The following is a 16,714-nucleotide window of genomic DNA, read 5'->3' as shown; positions in this document are numbered from 1 at the left end:
GGTTATTTAGTATACTATATAAAGCACTTCAACTTATATGAATATTTATAATAAAAACAAAATGAACGCATGTATATTATGTTTTGAAGTTGAAAATAATATTATTTTAAGTGGGTATAAATTATACTCTCAATAAATTATTTGAAAGTTAAACTATTAATAAAAATGTTCAAACAAATATAAAAGATTTAAATTAAAATATTCCACAGTATAATCTAAATAACAAAAATAAATCTACTAATATCAATTTATTAATATTTTATTATAATGTGAAGAAAAAATTAATTTTAAAATGATTATTTAAGTGTTTCTAAATACATTATCTATATATTTTTTCATCAAAATTCATATATACTGTGCTAATTTTTTAGTTAATTTAAATCTACAAAATAACTTTTCAAACATAAAAATAGAGTTTAAAAATATTAAAAGTCAGTTATAACATAAAATAGAGTATTAACTGAATTTTGATACATTTGATCGAAATTTTTATAGTATAAAATTATATTTAAATATAAAACTAGATTATAGGTTTTAAATGTTAATGTAATTAAAATGCGCACATATCATTTCACTATTTCAAGAATAAAAGTTTAACACAACTTTAACAATAAATTATAATGATCTAATCTAAAACTCCCATTGCTAATGTTCTGATACCTGAGAAAATTATTTTCTGTTAACATAATCTTATACTATTAAACGTACTAAATGTTAAATATATTGACTGAGATTTGAAAAATAAATCAATCGTCTACAGGTAATATTTATTAAACTAGAACGAATATCATACTGTGATCATTTATACATACTCTGAGGTATTACAAAATATGTAAATGATATTTATTACCAATTTATTTGGAACTTATACAAAAATAATGTAAAGAATATTTAATAATCTTCAAAATAGTTACCTAATTATATACTATACGTGTAACTGTATTAATAATACAATGTATTTGAATTCAATACAAACTACAATACTACATTAAAGAATTTACAAAAACGTAAAATAATTAATATTAGCTGAATTTCAATAATACACAAACTATATACACATTTTAAAAATTTTAAATATATTTAAACAAATATCATAATTTTTTAAAATTATTTACGACGTATTATAACGATAATAAATAATTATTTCTAGGATTTTTATAATCCTAATTAATATTGTTCATTCTACATATCTCGTAGGCATTAAAAAAAAAACACATAGTAACTATAAAAACTTAGCAATAAAAAATATTACTTAACACAAACATTGTGAATTATAAAATATTATGAAAACTACATTATGTATCATAAATTTTAAATTATTAGTAGTATATAAATCATAAATTTACATCATTTTATTTATCATTATGTAATATATAAAAATTATACTTATAACGAGGCTTATAATCTCTATTTTTTTGAAATGTATTAGCTTTCAATGAAAATTGCAGGTTTTAACAATTTTCTTTTTAGCAATGAAAAAATTAAAATTTATCAAAAATCGATGTCTCATAAATTTTATCAATTTTTTCAATTTTCGATTAATTTTTTTCAATTATTTTTTATTTTGAAACCTAGATAAATAATAAATTGTATAAAATAAGTATTATCTTATTAAAATTAAAAAAAAAAATTCGAATGCTGCGGAGAAATTTACAAAATAACCTCTCAAACGTATCAAATAGATAAAATATCCTATTGAAAACTAACTTCCCCCTCCTCAAAAAAAAAAAAATAATGATAAAAATACACCATAGTGAAATGACACATTGCTTATTTCACTCAGCATCAAAATTAATATTGTAAATCTTGGAGTTACATATACATATTTTTTTTTTTTTATGAAAATAATGTGTTCTCTAAAATTTCAATTTGTCTAAGATAAGTTTTTTTATCAATAATCTCTGTTTATTGCAAAATAAAATGAGTATAATATGAGCATTATATTTAAATTTATAATATTATACATTTAATTTAAATAAAATATTATATAATTAATTGTTCTATATTATTTCTACCAATGTATCATTATATTTTTACATGGGTTTTTTCAAATAATATCTTATATTAATAATTTTATTTTTATTTTTTTATTAAAATAATTAAGTTAATTATTTTTCTTGCAGAAAATAAAATACCTAGTATTACTTCAAACCAAAACCCTTGGGAAAACGGAATTTTAAACAACGATTCTGTCATTCATATTTTTCAAACCAAACTTGTCAAAATAGAAAACTTTGTCTATCATTATTCGTAAAAAAAAAAGTCATATGCAACTGAATATCTCAGTACTCTCTCGTACTGGTAAATGGGTTCACATAAAAACACTAATAAAGAATTCAGATAAAAAAAAGTCAGTTTAATAAATAAAATTAGCGAATTTAATATGTTGATTCGATTTTGATGTACAAGTATAATATATTTAAAATTAGAATTATCCATTTCTTTTAATTGATATTAACGTAATATTATATGTAAACAAAATAAACATTACCAAAGGTTCTCTTAACATATCTTTTATAATTTTGATGTAAAATATATATTATATTATATATTTATTATATACTATTATATAATAATAGTATAGTAACATTGTAAATTTAAATTTTAATGTATTAATTTCTATGAAACTCATGTGAGTTTTATATTAACAATTTTCGTGAAAACTATGTCCATCATATATGAAATTCCGAGTATTGTTAAATATATAAGTAGTTAAATATATCATGTATGGATTATAAAAAATTGTGTCTAAATAAAAGTTAGATATTACTTAATTACAATTTGACTATCCATATTAATATTTTATTCTTATTACACATTTTAATGTTTAGAATACATAGGTAAAATATATTTCTATAATTTTCGATACTTTAATATCCAAAACATAAATATATATAATGCATCGATAAATACGGAAAGTTGCCTAATATCCAGTGTTTATGTTTAGTACGGAAATATATTGCAAACAAAGAATTTGTGATAGTAAAATAATAATCAATTTGTAATATCGTAGGGATTATTAGACAAATATATTAATAATTTTCAAAATATTTGTATTATAATTGTTAAAAACAACAATTTCATATATATGATTCAAAATTAAAGTATAATAATATTGTTGATTATATTATGATTTTCTCAAAAATCAATAGATTAATATTTTAATGCAAAATGTACCATATTAAAAAGAAATTTCTATTTTCTATTTATATATTTTATATTTTATTCCATTATATTTTTGTTATTTTTTAGTTTCAAAAACAAAAAGTAAATTATATATCGTAAAGAATCTTAACACAAAAATATCTCAACTTCTGAATTTGATTTTCGTAAGATAATTTCTTATTTGACATATGCACTTCGATTTAATAGTAATATTTGGCTTGAATTTTTCAAACAAAACAGCCAAGATTATATGAATTTTCAGTGTGCAGTTATTTTTTGTGAAGCTACCTAATAGTTAAGTATATAAAACTCACTCAATAAAAAATGCAGAATTGAAAATCAAAATTGAAAAAGAAATAGTAATGATCCCTGTGGAGATTTCGTAGTCATATGTTTTTATTCAAAGAATTCAAATATAAAAACTGATACTGTCATAAGAGCATTGGTTTTAGAAATTATGATTTTTACCATTGAACCCTTAAATAAATTTTGAAAATATATTTTTCTTTCATTTTAGAGAAAGTTATTTCAAAATACTTTCTTTCTCTTGCCCATTCTATTCCACAAATAGTTTTATATTCATAAATAAAATACACACTTAAAATGATTACGTTCGCAAAAAAAAGAAAATAATATTATGATCTCTAAGCGATTTTAGAAGTGTTATAATCTAATTTCAAAATAAAATATCAAAGTAAGTGCAATATTCGTTTTATATAGGGATAATGATTAAGTTACGGTAGAATGATTTTTCGATTTCTTTAATTATTTCCATCATCCATCTTCTCTATTTTTTCTTTATGATAAATACATAACCTAAATATAACTCACAAATAATTTGGTAAATATAATATAATTATCACTATATATATAAATTATAACTATGAAAAACTAATTTCAAGAAATTTTAAAACATATCTTATTACTGACGGATACATCAAATTATACAGAGTATATTATTCAAAAAGTAAATTTATTTTTTTAAAAATACATTATATAATTAATATCACGCAAAAGTATGAATTAGGAAAATATTAATATTAACCCTTAACTGGTATCGTGGGGTTCAAGAATACCCCGTTAAAATTATTTTTTGCTATGAAATTTATCTATTAATTTCTAACCTTTTATTCCTAAATTTCTTGTCAGATGGCACTGTTGGGAGCCTTCCTTCTTTATAATTAATGTTATTTTAAGATTTTAAGTCATCACACTTACTCATTATACCTTGTTTGTATAGATTGTAAATTTACTAATTTTAATAAAAAATAAAAAAAAAACCTTTTATTCCTCAATCATATGTCTCAGTGTGGTATACATCGAAAATATTTAATATTCCATGATTGTGTTATGTGGTATAATGAGTGGTAAAATACAATTGAGGACGCTATTTTTAGTAACACGATTGAGAATGCTCAATATTTAATTTTTTTTCCAACGTTGCCAAATTTAATGGAACAATAATTTGAGTACAATAATCGGCTATCGAACGATTAAGAAAATTATACCTTTTGGCTGAACTGATATGGTTGATATTTATTGGATTAACCGGATGTTATTAGTAACTTAAATACCAGATACATATACGAGATACCTACAGGCGTCGTAGTCGTCGCAAAAACGTCAACGAAGTATTCGTCAGCTTATAAAATATATTACGTAGCGCATTCCTTTTCATCAAATAATGAAAAATAATGAAATTAAAATTATACGAAGTGAACGTGGTGAAAATCTAGTATTATTATATAGTAATAAATATCGTTTTATTTAGAAATATAAGGACACAAGCGATATTTAGAGTATGTTTGAATACAATAATCTGCTATAACTAATTTATAGATACCTCATTTTTCTTTACATATTTTATACATATTTTTATAATTCTACATTTTTGAAATTTTTTAAACATATTTACTTTACATATATATATATATGACAATATATATTTTACATATATGTATGAATTTTTTCAAAAATATTTGTTAAATGATAAATTATAAATTATATGGCAACGTTGCACATAAAATCATTCTCAATCGTATTCGTTTTTGGGTTTTTTTTTGGGTCTTAGTGATAAGTGCTTTGTTAATTTTAAGTGTTCTCAATCGTTGGGCCAAAAAGGTATATAACTTTCTCAATCGTTCGATAGCCATAATAAGTTATCAAAGCAACGAGTCTCATATTACCCTATTATACCATTTGTGTATAAATTTTTTTTTTTTTGATAACAAAAACGTTAAGACTTTTTTAGTTCAAAATGGCTGTTTTAAATTATGTTGATATTGAAAAACTTTAGATATTGTTTCTGATAGTGATTTAAGTGATAATTCATACATTATAAGTGATCATTTAATAGTATCTGAATTCGAAAATAGTAATAGTGACAATGAAGACGATGGTAGTTCTTAATAGTAAGTAGCAATAGTTCTTCAGATACACATGCAAGATCCTTAAGATTTTATTATGATAAAATAGATGTAAGTGAGCTAAAATAGATGCAACTACTCGATCATACATACAACGACAAAATATTATATCTCATTTATCAGGAGTGATTGGTAAAGCTAAAAATAATAAACCAATAGACGATTGGTACATGTTTTTTGACCATGAAATCTTCCAAATAATACTTGAAAAAATTACAGAATTGAGTGTAAAATATGGTAAAACTGCAACGTTCGTAAGCTATTTAGAATGATTGAATTCAAAATAATTATAAGTTTACTTTTTTTGTCGGGCGTGTTCAAATCAAATTAGAATAATGTTAATGAAATTAGAAGATATTTGTTTACTATTTGCTACTGGTGTTTCAAACCGTAATATTTATATTTTTTATGATATTTTTAGATTGAATTCCAATTGGTTCAATTAATAAAAAAATTTCAATTTTAAATTTAAAAAAAAAGTGTTTATTATTCTAATGCTTTATGATGTACAACATTCTTAGTTTTTTATTCTTGTGCGTATAAAAATAGTTTTATTGATATTCCAACTCGGGAACAGGCGACATAAACTGGTCATGTAAAAGACGTGGATTTTCAAGATTAATGCCACAAACATTAAGCGACTGCTCTTCAGATTTATTTATTGACATTGAAAATGCTAGCCACAATGGAAATTGCAACCGTTTATAGTCGAATGGCATGTCGTTCGGTATCAAAGGAATTTGTGGAATCAAAACGACTTCGTCTTTGTACTTCCTTTCCAAAATTGTGGCTTCGATGACGTTGTCCATTAATTTCTTCACCACAAGTCGAGTGCCATTACAAAAACGTGGCTGGTTTATTTTCCGCAACATAATGATTACCGACCTAATTTCTAATTGCAGATTATGAAGTGGTAATCTAAGTAATTCCATCGAATTTAAAAACTCTGTTGGATAGATAACCACCAAATAACCTTGGTGATTTACGGAATCAATTGATTTGTATGTCATTAATTGGCCAGCTATCTTAATTTGAATTTGAAAATTCATTTCGTTGACATCAAAGTTTTTTGTAGCCAATATAACTCTTTAGCTCAACTATACATGATCTTTGTTATTTTGAACAATATTTAGGAAAATCTTCTCGATGAGTTAATTCTTAGTTTCAGTATAGTGACAAAAATTAGTAGAAAATATAATACTCGTAGATCCAGACGATTAGTCAATAGTTATTTATTTATATTTTAATATTTTTTAATATTCACATTATTCGGATAATATGAAGACTATCCGTAATTTGTACTTAACCCATAATATATAAATATATATATATATATATATATATATATATATATATAGATTTTTGATGAATTTACTTACTTATAAATATAATTAGAAAGTTGTATGTATTGTACAAATTAATTTAAAATTTTTTTTATGAATTTGAATAATTTGAAGATCAGCATTGTAATAACCGTTTCCTAAAATGGACATAATAGAAAACCGACGCTGACAAATTATTTCAAATAAAAAAAATTGGTAAATTAAAATATCAATTTTAATTATCAATGCTATACAAGGCTTCGAAAATTTTTTAATTCGTACCTTATGATTAAAAATAAATATTAAATTATGTATATCCTTTTTAACTCTAAATTCAACATATTATACTCAAATATAATATATAAGCTGAATAAAAAGGGTTTATTAAAATTGTGACTAATAATTGTTATGCTCTCAAGTTTTAAATGTATAACAAAAAATAATATTTTAGTATATAAATAAAAAAATTTATAAAATTCATAGTAAGATTCTTTAGAAATTAAATTTAATCGAAGGACATAAAAATAGAGTAAACAGTAATAAGTCAAACTTTTAAAAAACGAATGTGTGTGAAGAATTGATTTTCCATCATCTGACCTTAACGAGAATACGCTTTCTTCAGCACTTCAGTTAAATGTACAGATTTTTTTCTAAAAAAAAAGAAGTTTAGTCAATTTTAAACGAGTATATTAAATAAACCATGACTTACTAACCTAAACTTACTTCTATAAAAAAATTAAAAACTCTAATATGAAGATATAATTAATTATTTGGATGGAAAACTACTATGATGCCAGAATAATGTAAAAAAATCACTTATTACTTATTATCAGAAATAAAAGAAAACAGTGATAAGCGATAAATATATATATATATATATAGCACAAATTTAATTGTTTATATTTCGTTCGTGATCATAATGTTTTATTTTTCAAAAAATCAATAACATACTTAATTAGTAATCATAAATTTTAAATAATTAGGCATCGAATCAAAATATTATTTTATACTTTATTATTATATCATAAAAATAAAAATAAATAGTATGAAAATTTCAATTAAAAATGTTTATATTCAATTTCATATTTTTTAAATATTTTATTCAATAAATATTAATCGAGTTTCAAATCAGAATGCTAGATCCAGTCTGCCAAATACATCATATTTCATATTTAAAATAAACATATATTTAAACATAATTATTCTTTTAATGATAACTTGTTAATGTAAAACCTTTTAAGAAGTTTTTTAATTCAGTAGATAATCATTTTACTTATAAATTATTTTAATTTAATTTAAAAGTAATTATTTACGTTGCGGTTGATTCATATTTTTTGTTCCAAAATAAATAATCCTAGAAATATATGTATGCAACTCAAAGTCAACAACAATTTAGAACTGTAAAGTTTTTGGATTTCTTCGTGAAGCAATATCAGTTCAATATGACATACATAAATTCTATTTAAAAAATGGCATAGAATTCCAAAATTTATATGAAGTTCATCATTTACCGTCTATTACCCGATTTACATTTGAGGTAGTAACTACAGTTTAATAATTCAAAATATTGTCATAATGTTCTTACATTCATAAATAGGATAATTTTTGTATAAACCAATAAAATTATTATGTCCACCGTTTATTCATTATAGCGTTTCATAAGAAAATTATATCAAATTATTCATGAATAAACAAGTAAAAATAATTCGACAACACCACTGAATGCTTGTACATATGTGATAATGAGAACGTCCCATTAACACCCCAATTTAAATACCATAAATAATACTGTGAATGTTGAAGAAATCCATCCAATCAATCCATTTGATGAAGTGTTGCATAAAAACTATATTATTTACTTATTTTAAAAATATTTATAGTTAATATTGAAAAATGGTATAACTTATATGTATTAGACATTATTACCGAAGACTTTTGAATAAAAAAAAAATAAATTTAATATTTATTCCTTGAAATTTCTTGAAAATAGGACATGAGCCAAGATTTTCAGTCAAACATTTAGGTAAACATCACATTATTATCATATTATAATCTATTAAGTTTGCAAAAAGCTCCGAGTGAAGTGGAATGGCCGGTGTATAAATTACAATATTAAACATAAATTTCGGAATGTATTGCAAGGTACTGAATAAAATCGATGGAAAACTCGTTAGTTTATCGTTATCAGATTTTGCATTCTACGAACATTCACGTTGGACCAAAACCTAATATCAAAATAATCTTAATAGTAGTAAAACCAATTAGAATAATTTAGCTGACCAAAATACCCGAGAATAAGTAGTAAAATATGGGTAACACGTAAATGCCAAGTTCATTAGGCACAAAATTAAATTACACCCGTCAATCTCTATAGTGGTTACCAATACTAACAAAATCGTTTTTCTGATTTACTATACTATACAATTTGGGCATATTAAATACCATAGTAAAAAATATTCTCATAATATAATAAAATCAAAAATAACTGAGTGAAACTAGAAATGTATTGTTTGTAACATGTTTTTTTTTTACGGATGGTTTCTACACGATTTCAACCAGCTTATCAAAAGGAAAGTTGTTTTTTTATAGAAAACGTTTGCTAGTTACTTTCAAGAGGTCATTTTTTAATTTTAAACCACTTTCCAAATAACTAAAAAAAACTGACAAAAAGTTACAGTAAGTAAACGGACAAATGTATAGGATATGGGTTTTTGACCAAATCGAATTTATTTTTCGACGGGAATCAAAAAAAAAAAAAAAAATCGAAGAAACTTGACATTTTCACTGAATGATAACAAAACCGATCTTAAGAGATGTTATAATGTCCAAAAAAACTTAATTTTTATAAAGCTATTAATATGTTTTAAATATTTACTTTTTAAGAAATAATTTTAATTAATTTGTCGATGTTGTTAAAATAATTTAAGTTTCACAAAAATGTCTGAAAAATTTAAAAGTTGATCAAAAAAAATCTCTTGTAAAGAAAAATATCAAATATCTATAATTTCAATATATTTTTATAAGAACCCATTTAAATTTTAAATTTTGACAATCTTCTACAAAAATCACAAATATCTGCAATATTTTTGTAATAATAATGTATAAAATATTTAACTTAAATACCTAAAAAATGACAGTCGAATAGAATATTTTTAACAAGTTATTATTTTCAGTATTCAATATAAAAACATTTTAACGGAAAGTCGCAAAAAAGTTTTATGAGAAACTTATAGAATTGAATTTTAGCGAAATACTCATTTGGTACTGATACTAATATAGTATATCTGATATATACATTTATACAAGTATACAAGTAAATATAAATATAAAAAAAGGATATTAGTTACTTTGTTGTCTTTTATAAATTATTAATTGTAGAGACTTGAAACAATTACTGAATACTCATATTAATATTATTTAGTGCTTATACAATGAGACTAATTAAAGCAAATTTAAAAGTTTTACGTTTTACTTAAATATTATTTCTTTTTTTTCTTCACCACCAATCTGATTACGAAATTAAAAAGTACTGATACTTATAGAGTAATTTATATTATAATTTATATTATATTTAGGCATAGCTGCTGATCTACTCATTATCTTTACTTTTTGAAATTAAGGATACTATGATTTCAAATATAAATATAAAAATAATTAGTCATCAGTTTCTGTTTCTTATCTAACCTTCGTTACCAATTAAGTCAATTAGAAGACTAACTTATAATGTAAGTATAAAAAATTATTTCTATATGTACCTATTAGATTTTCATATAATAATGTACAAAAATATGTAAAATAACTATATAGGTTTTCTTATATGTTTCTGAGATCGATAAAATGGTACACCGGTGAGCGTTAACACTATACAATGTATTAATATTGTGAAAAATATTAATACATTTTTTAGCTGAAAAATATTTCGAAAAAGATGGCAGTGAAACGGGTCAAATAATATGATATATTTCACGCAATAACTCAAACGGATTATTGTTGGCTGTCATTTATTATCATATAATATGCATACGGTGGGGTATTCAATGTTAAATCCGTGTTCAGACCCTAAATGGTGGAACGGAGGACGTTTTTCAGACATCGACATTGCGTGTAAAGGACACCATCACTAACCAAACTACTATCATTGTAGTTTATGTCACAATGAAGGATGTTTTATCATTTTCAACGATATGTCACATGGCTATACTCAAGTGAAGTTTTTTATTTTATGTTTACACAAATATTTATATAAAATTATGTACCACAAAAATTTAACGTATTAAAATTGCATTCAAATTTTAGATAGTGTAATATTTAAAATATTTCTCATAAACCCGTGCAAAAGTATGAATGTTTATATGTTTATCTGATCAGTAAATAGTAAAATGAATAAATAATTATAAAATAAATAGAAGACTAATAATAAATAGATTATCTAAATTTATGTAAGAAACCTGTTCTTATGAACATGGAGTGAATTTTATTTTCGCGAATAAACATAAAAAGTAAAGTATTCAATATATATTAAATTAGTGTAATAGAGTTATATGCACGAGTCATTGGTTGGCTGAACTAGTCAATTGGAAAAATGTAAGTTATCTAGATTAATTAGTTTTATATAAAAAGCAAATGAACTTTAAAGGAATTTTAAATTTAACATGAGATTCCAAAATTCATACTATTTTGAATAATAATTCATTGGTGTGCACGAATATACTCGTATTAGCCTTTTTTATAAATAAATATTTTGTATGATAAATCATTAGAAAAATATAAGTACAAGTAATAAAAAATAAGTAAGGTTTAAAATATAATAAAAATAAAATATAATTTCATAAACAAGGACTTTAAGCTATTCAGCTGAAATTCCAAATTAGTCGATAATCATAATATTTAATAATAGTCTTATTTAATAAAAAAAAAACGAACTATGATAATTCACTAAATATGCTATATGTTGAATCTATTGAATAACTAAACATAAGATAACGTTTAATCATATAACTGTTACTTTTACAGCTTCTGTGTTATAAATATTCCATAAAATATACCCATTAAAAAATAAATGTAAGATGTTTAAGAAATTATGCTATACTTCTAGTTTTAGACTTAAATATTTCTATCTTATCAGTTCTTTGATCAACATTTTGATCAACCTAACCTTAACATTTATCTTCAAATGTGATAAATCTCTACAAGTAGATGGTTACATAAAATAAACTTGTGTCAAGTTTATAAAACTACTATATCTTCAAATTACATAATGAATGCTACACATATTCTATTATTATTAACTACTTAAATAATTAATAGAGCTTGGTTTACATTAAATACCAAAAATATAAATTAAATATTATATTTTCAATGAAGAATGTATCAAGGCAACATACTAATTATTTCCCTTTATTTCACATTACAATGTTTTACACTTATTTTTTTTCCTATTAATATATTTAATGGGATCCTGATTATCAGTTAAATTATTAAATCTAAAAATGGGATCATTCATAGTAGATAAAAATCTTATCTTAAATAACTTTTTGAAAACTTAGTTATACATTGTATTCTATTGATATAATAAATCACAGTTTATTTTTGAATTAAAAAGCGATAAAATCTTACTTATTATTGTCATTTACTAGCAGAGTTGGACAAAAATAAATCAAAATAAAGAATAAAAATAAAAGCATGAATAACTATTTTATTTATTCGTTAAAATCTTGAATGATATTAATTAAATAATGCTTTTAAGTATAAAAGTATATTTAATTTATTTTTATCATTTATTATATGTATTAATATGTATTACCTTTATATACGAGGTTAGGTTCGTATATTATTTAAGTCTAAATAATAAGTATATTATTATTATGTATCGTTATTTAGAATTTAAATTTATTATTTATATGATTATAGGGAATAACGAATAAAGAATAATAATACAAATTAAAATCAATAATAAAATTAAGAATAAATCAATGAAGAACAATTTTTTCTTCAAATAATCAATCGAATAATATTTTATTCGACTAATGCTCAACTCTGTTTACAAGACTTTAATATAAATATTTTAATATACTTTAATATAAACAAAACGTTAATCGGATCGAATCAAATATTTATCGAACATACTGTATAATAATTAGAATTAAACTTTTATATTAAGAATATATTTTATAAGTTATATAAATATTTTAAGTTATAGATGAAATTTATGAAAAATTAAGCTTTTAATTAATTTTCTAACAAAATAGATATGAAAATCAATGTTTAAACTAGCCCACTTTTAAATATTTTGTTTATTAATATTGTACATTGAAATTAAATTTTTTGTCCAATTCAACATGATTAGTGTAAAAATACTATTATAAATCAATAACTATTCTAAAAGCTTATTAAACTAAATACATTCCATAATTCAACATTTAAATTTAATTCCGATGAATTAATAGAAAGCCTTAACTGTAATTTATAATGCAATAACTTCAGGTTCATCAAACGATAATGTTCAACAGATTTATAAATGAGTAACTTTATAAACTATAGTCTACATAGAGTTCCCTAGTTTAAACAAACAATAAAATATATTGTAGTATTATAAACTGTAGTAATATTTTTTTTTGAACGCATTTTTTTGTATTCAATATTTATTTAGCTTTGGAGATCTTTAAGCTTTAGATACATCGAATCGTAGTATACCCGACATATAAATCAGAGGTTTCAATTACGGCAGGTGAAAACTGGAACCTATGAGTTTTTTTTTATTTTGTCTTATTTTCCCCCTTATTCTAGGTTGTACTAAAGTATAGACCCGAGCTTACGCCAACTGTCGTTATTGTATTTTATGGCAATACTGAAAATATATTGAGTTTTCTTCTTATAGCGTCAGCCTCCTCCTATCCACTGTTATAACTAGTGGATAAGAATAAATACTTGAATTTTAGTTGTTCTAGAATTGGACATTTGTTATTTATATCTTTAGTTATAGTGATCATTTTATTTGACATTTTTACTACAGATGCCTTTTGGTAACTTTGTAGTAAATAATTTAATACATACTTAATAACAACTTTAATAATGAATTCCATAACTAAATGCTAAAAAAAAAATTAAAATTTACATTTTAATATCAAAAAATACTATTCAATTTTCTTTAAAAAATCCAACATACATGCATAGTTATATTGTTTTTAGTTTTATATTAAATATATTTTGCCTTATTTATTAATTATTATGATGATAAATACAAATGCTTTTAAGCTAGAATCATTTTTACTGTTTAATTATTAATTAAGATAGGTATATTTTTATTTTATTCATCGTACCTAACATATTTGAATGTTTCCATGTTATAATTTTTTATGGATTAATAATATATATTAAAAATAATATTATAATTTTGCTATACTGAACTTAACATCAATTTTAAAATGTATTAATTTACCTTTACTTATAAGTTACAATACAAGAGTCGTTACATATATACCACCCAGTTATTTGCATTCTATTCGAATTATATTTATTTATTAATTGCACAAATTATCAGTATATTTGATTTATAACCTATCTGTTTTACATGTGATATTACAATAGTATAAAGATTTGTTTGTCACTTACCTTCGAATGATGTTTGAAAAAACTTTGAATTGTAACTTTGTTCTAATTATACAAAATATTGTATAATTGATGATTGAGGGTAAGCACCAAAAATGTGACAAGATATCGTAAATTCTGAAATTAAAAATTAGTTTATGTATAACAAATCACACTATATAATATCTTAGTAAGTTATAAATATATTCACATGAAATGTATTATATAGTAATAATTATTGTTATAAGACATTATTGATTTTTTTTTTAATCTTTAATAAGTATTATTTATTTATTTATTTATTTATTTAATATCGTGAAACTAATGTAGGTAGTAATAAACAATTTAATTTTTATTGAAATTATATAGTAGGTATAAATGATAAAATATATGAAACTATTACGTTCCAAAATATTTCTTCATTCCTAATTCTTGTCAAGAGCTAGCAAAAAGTATTATTGTATTATTTTAGTGTTGTATATTTTATAATGGTTATAATAATAATAAAAGAATAGTAATAATATCAAACTAAAAATCCGTAGCACAATAACATGTATTAAAATAATAATTACAAAATTGAATGAACTTGAAAAAATATTCCATATTTAAAATTTGCAAAGTTATAAAATCATAAGGGTTATTAAATAATTCTGTTAAATGTTTACAAATATTTAATAATCAATAATTATTATTTTTTTCAGACAAAATGATTGCAATAACTATAAATTAATAGGATTTTTCAAAAGAGTTTTTCTATAGTTTTCTATACTTAATTTTTAAATTAAAAAATACCTTAATATATATAAAATATGTATAAAAATATTAAGAATTTGATTTTCTTTAATAACTTATTTATTTACTTTTAATTAAGAAATCAAAGTTTAAAATTCATAATCCAATACAACACACAAAAAAAAATAAATCTTTAATACAATAATAATTTACTTTATAATTTTCTATATAGAGTTACAACAATTTTCATTTGTAACAAAAAAAAAAAATTTTATTATTGCACGATATTACATCTGAAACCTTTAATTTTTATTTATAAAAGAAAAACAAAGTAATCAAATACATTAGCTATTTATTATTTCCATTCCATACAACTAACAGTTAATACACAGTTAATAATATTTACAATAATATTTTTACATTGGTTATGTGGTTAGAACCATACGAATTTTTTCTTATATTCCATGTAAAAATAACATACGTAAATTACTATAGTAAGCTTAGATCGTCAACATGTCGTTTAACCAATAGCGTGATCGCAAGGGTGTGTAATTGGATTCTGTGGAGGTCGAACGGTTAACAACGATTACGATCACTGCGCGCCCAAAAACGTCGTCGTTGAACAAGATCACACGCTCCGAATAGGACGCGACGTGGCGAATGTAAACACAAACCCAATGATCTGATTATTTGTCAAAAAAAAGTAAATGAAATGGGAAAAAATATAAAGAGTATAACATAGACACATACTAATTTACACAAGTTCATTTGAATTAACAAATCTGATAAATTCTGTTACGCGTATACCGTTATCTTGGAAGTCTCAGGCGAATTTTGTGGTGAAGCGGCGTTAAATATATATTATATACAAAGGGTGACTCGTCGTATTTTCTCCACTTATCTGTGTTAGTTATTACATTATAAAACGGTTAACATAGTTAACATCCTGTATATATATATAAACAAATACAGAGTGGAAGAGTTGAATTTCTCGCCTCTTTGTGAAATTAGGACATATTCGGCGTGTACGGTATAGTAGGACGGGTTTATGTCAGAGCACGTTAGGTATGGAAAGGAAGCATAACTCTAATAAGCAGATTAAGAGAGAGTAAGAGAGTGCTGCAGAAGGGTGGAAAACTTTTTCCTCCTTTTCACTCCTCTTCCTTCCTCAAAAACACACACCTCACATCCCGTTTTTCCAAGTTACCAAGTCGTTTATTTCGTAAAAGTTACATCTCATTTTGCCACCACTACCTCCCTCTTTCCATTAACCGACATCATAACCTCATCTTTCCTCGCCTGCACTTAAATGGCAAAGCTTGGTAATGATTTACGGTGCTAACTTTATTCTGTTTATGTTTTTTTTTTCCCCAGTTGTTGGATTGCCCTCTTTGCCTATCCCCTGTCCATCCCAAGCCATGTATGTGTGTGTATATGTGTGTGTGTGTGTGTGTGTGTGTGTGTGTGTGTGTGTGTGTGTGT

At 23.0% G+C, this 16,714-nt stretch overlaps 1 protein-coding gene across 1 annotated transcript in view; it reads right to left on the bottom strand.

The window, feature by feature from the left end:
• The window catches only part of LOC112693064, a 179,050-nt gene that overhangs the window by 141,044 nt on the left and 21,292 nt on the right, over window positions 1-16,714 (bottom strand). Inside the window, exon 2 of the mRNA XM_025567958.1 lies at window positions 14,525-14,638. The gene's annotated coding sequence lies outside the window, so the exon portion shown is untranslated. The remainder of the gene's footprint in view (window positions 1-14,524; window positions 14,639-16,714) is intronic.

The sequence above is a fragment of the Sipha flava genome, unplaced genomic scaffold, assembly GCF_003268045.1.
Source record: "Sipha flava isolate LNK unplaced genomic scaffold, YSA_version1 80_pilon_pilon, whole genome shotgun sequence".
Taxonomy (NCBI): domain Eukaryota; kingdom Metazoa; phylum Arthropoda; class Insecta; order Hemiptera; family Aphididae; genus Sipha; species Sipha flava.
This window is presented reverse-complemented; position numbering and strand designations above follow the sequence as displayed.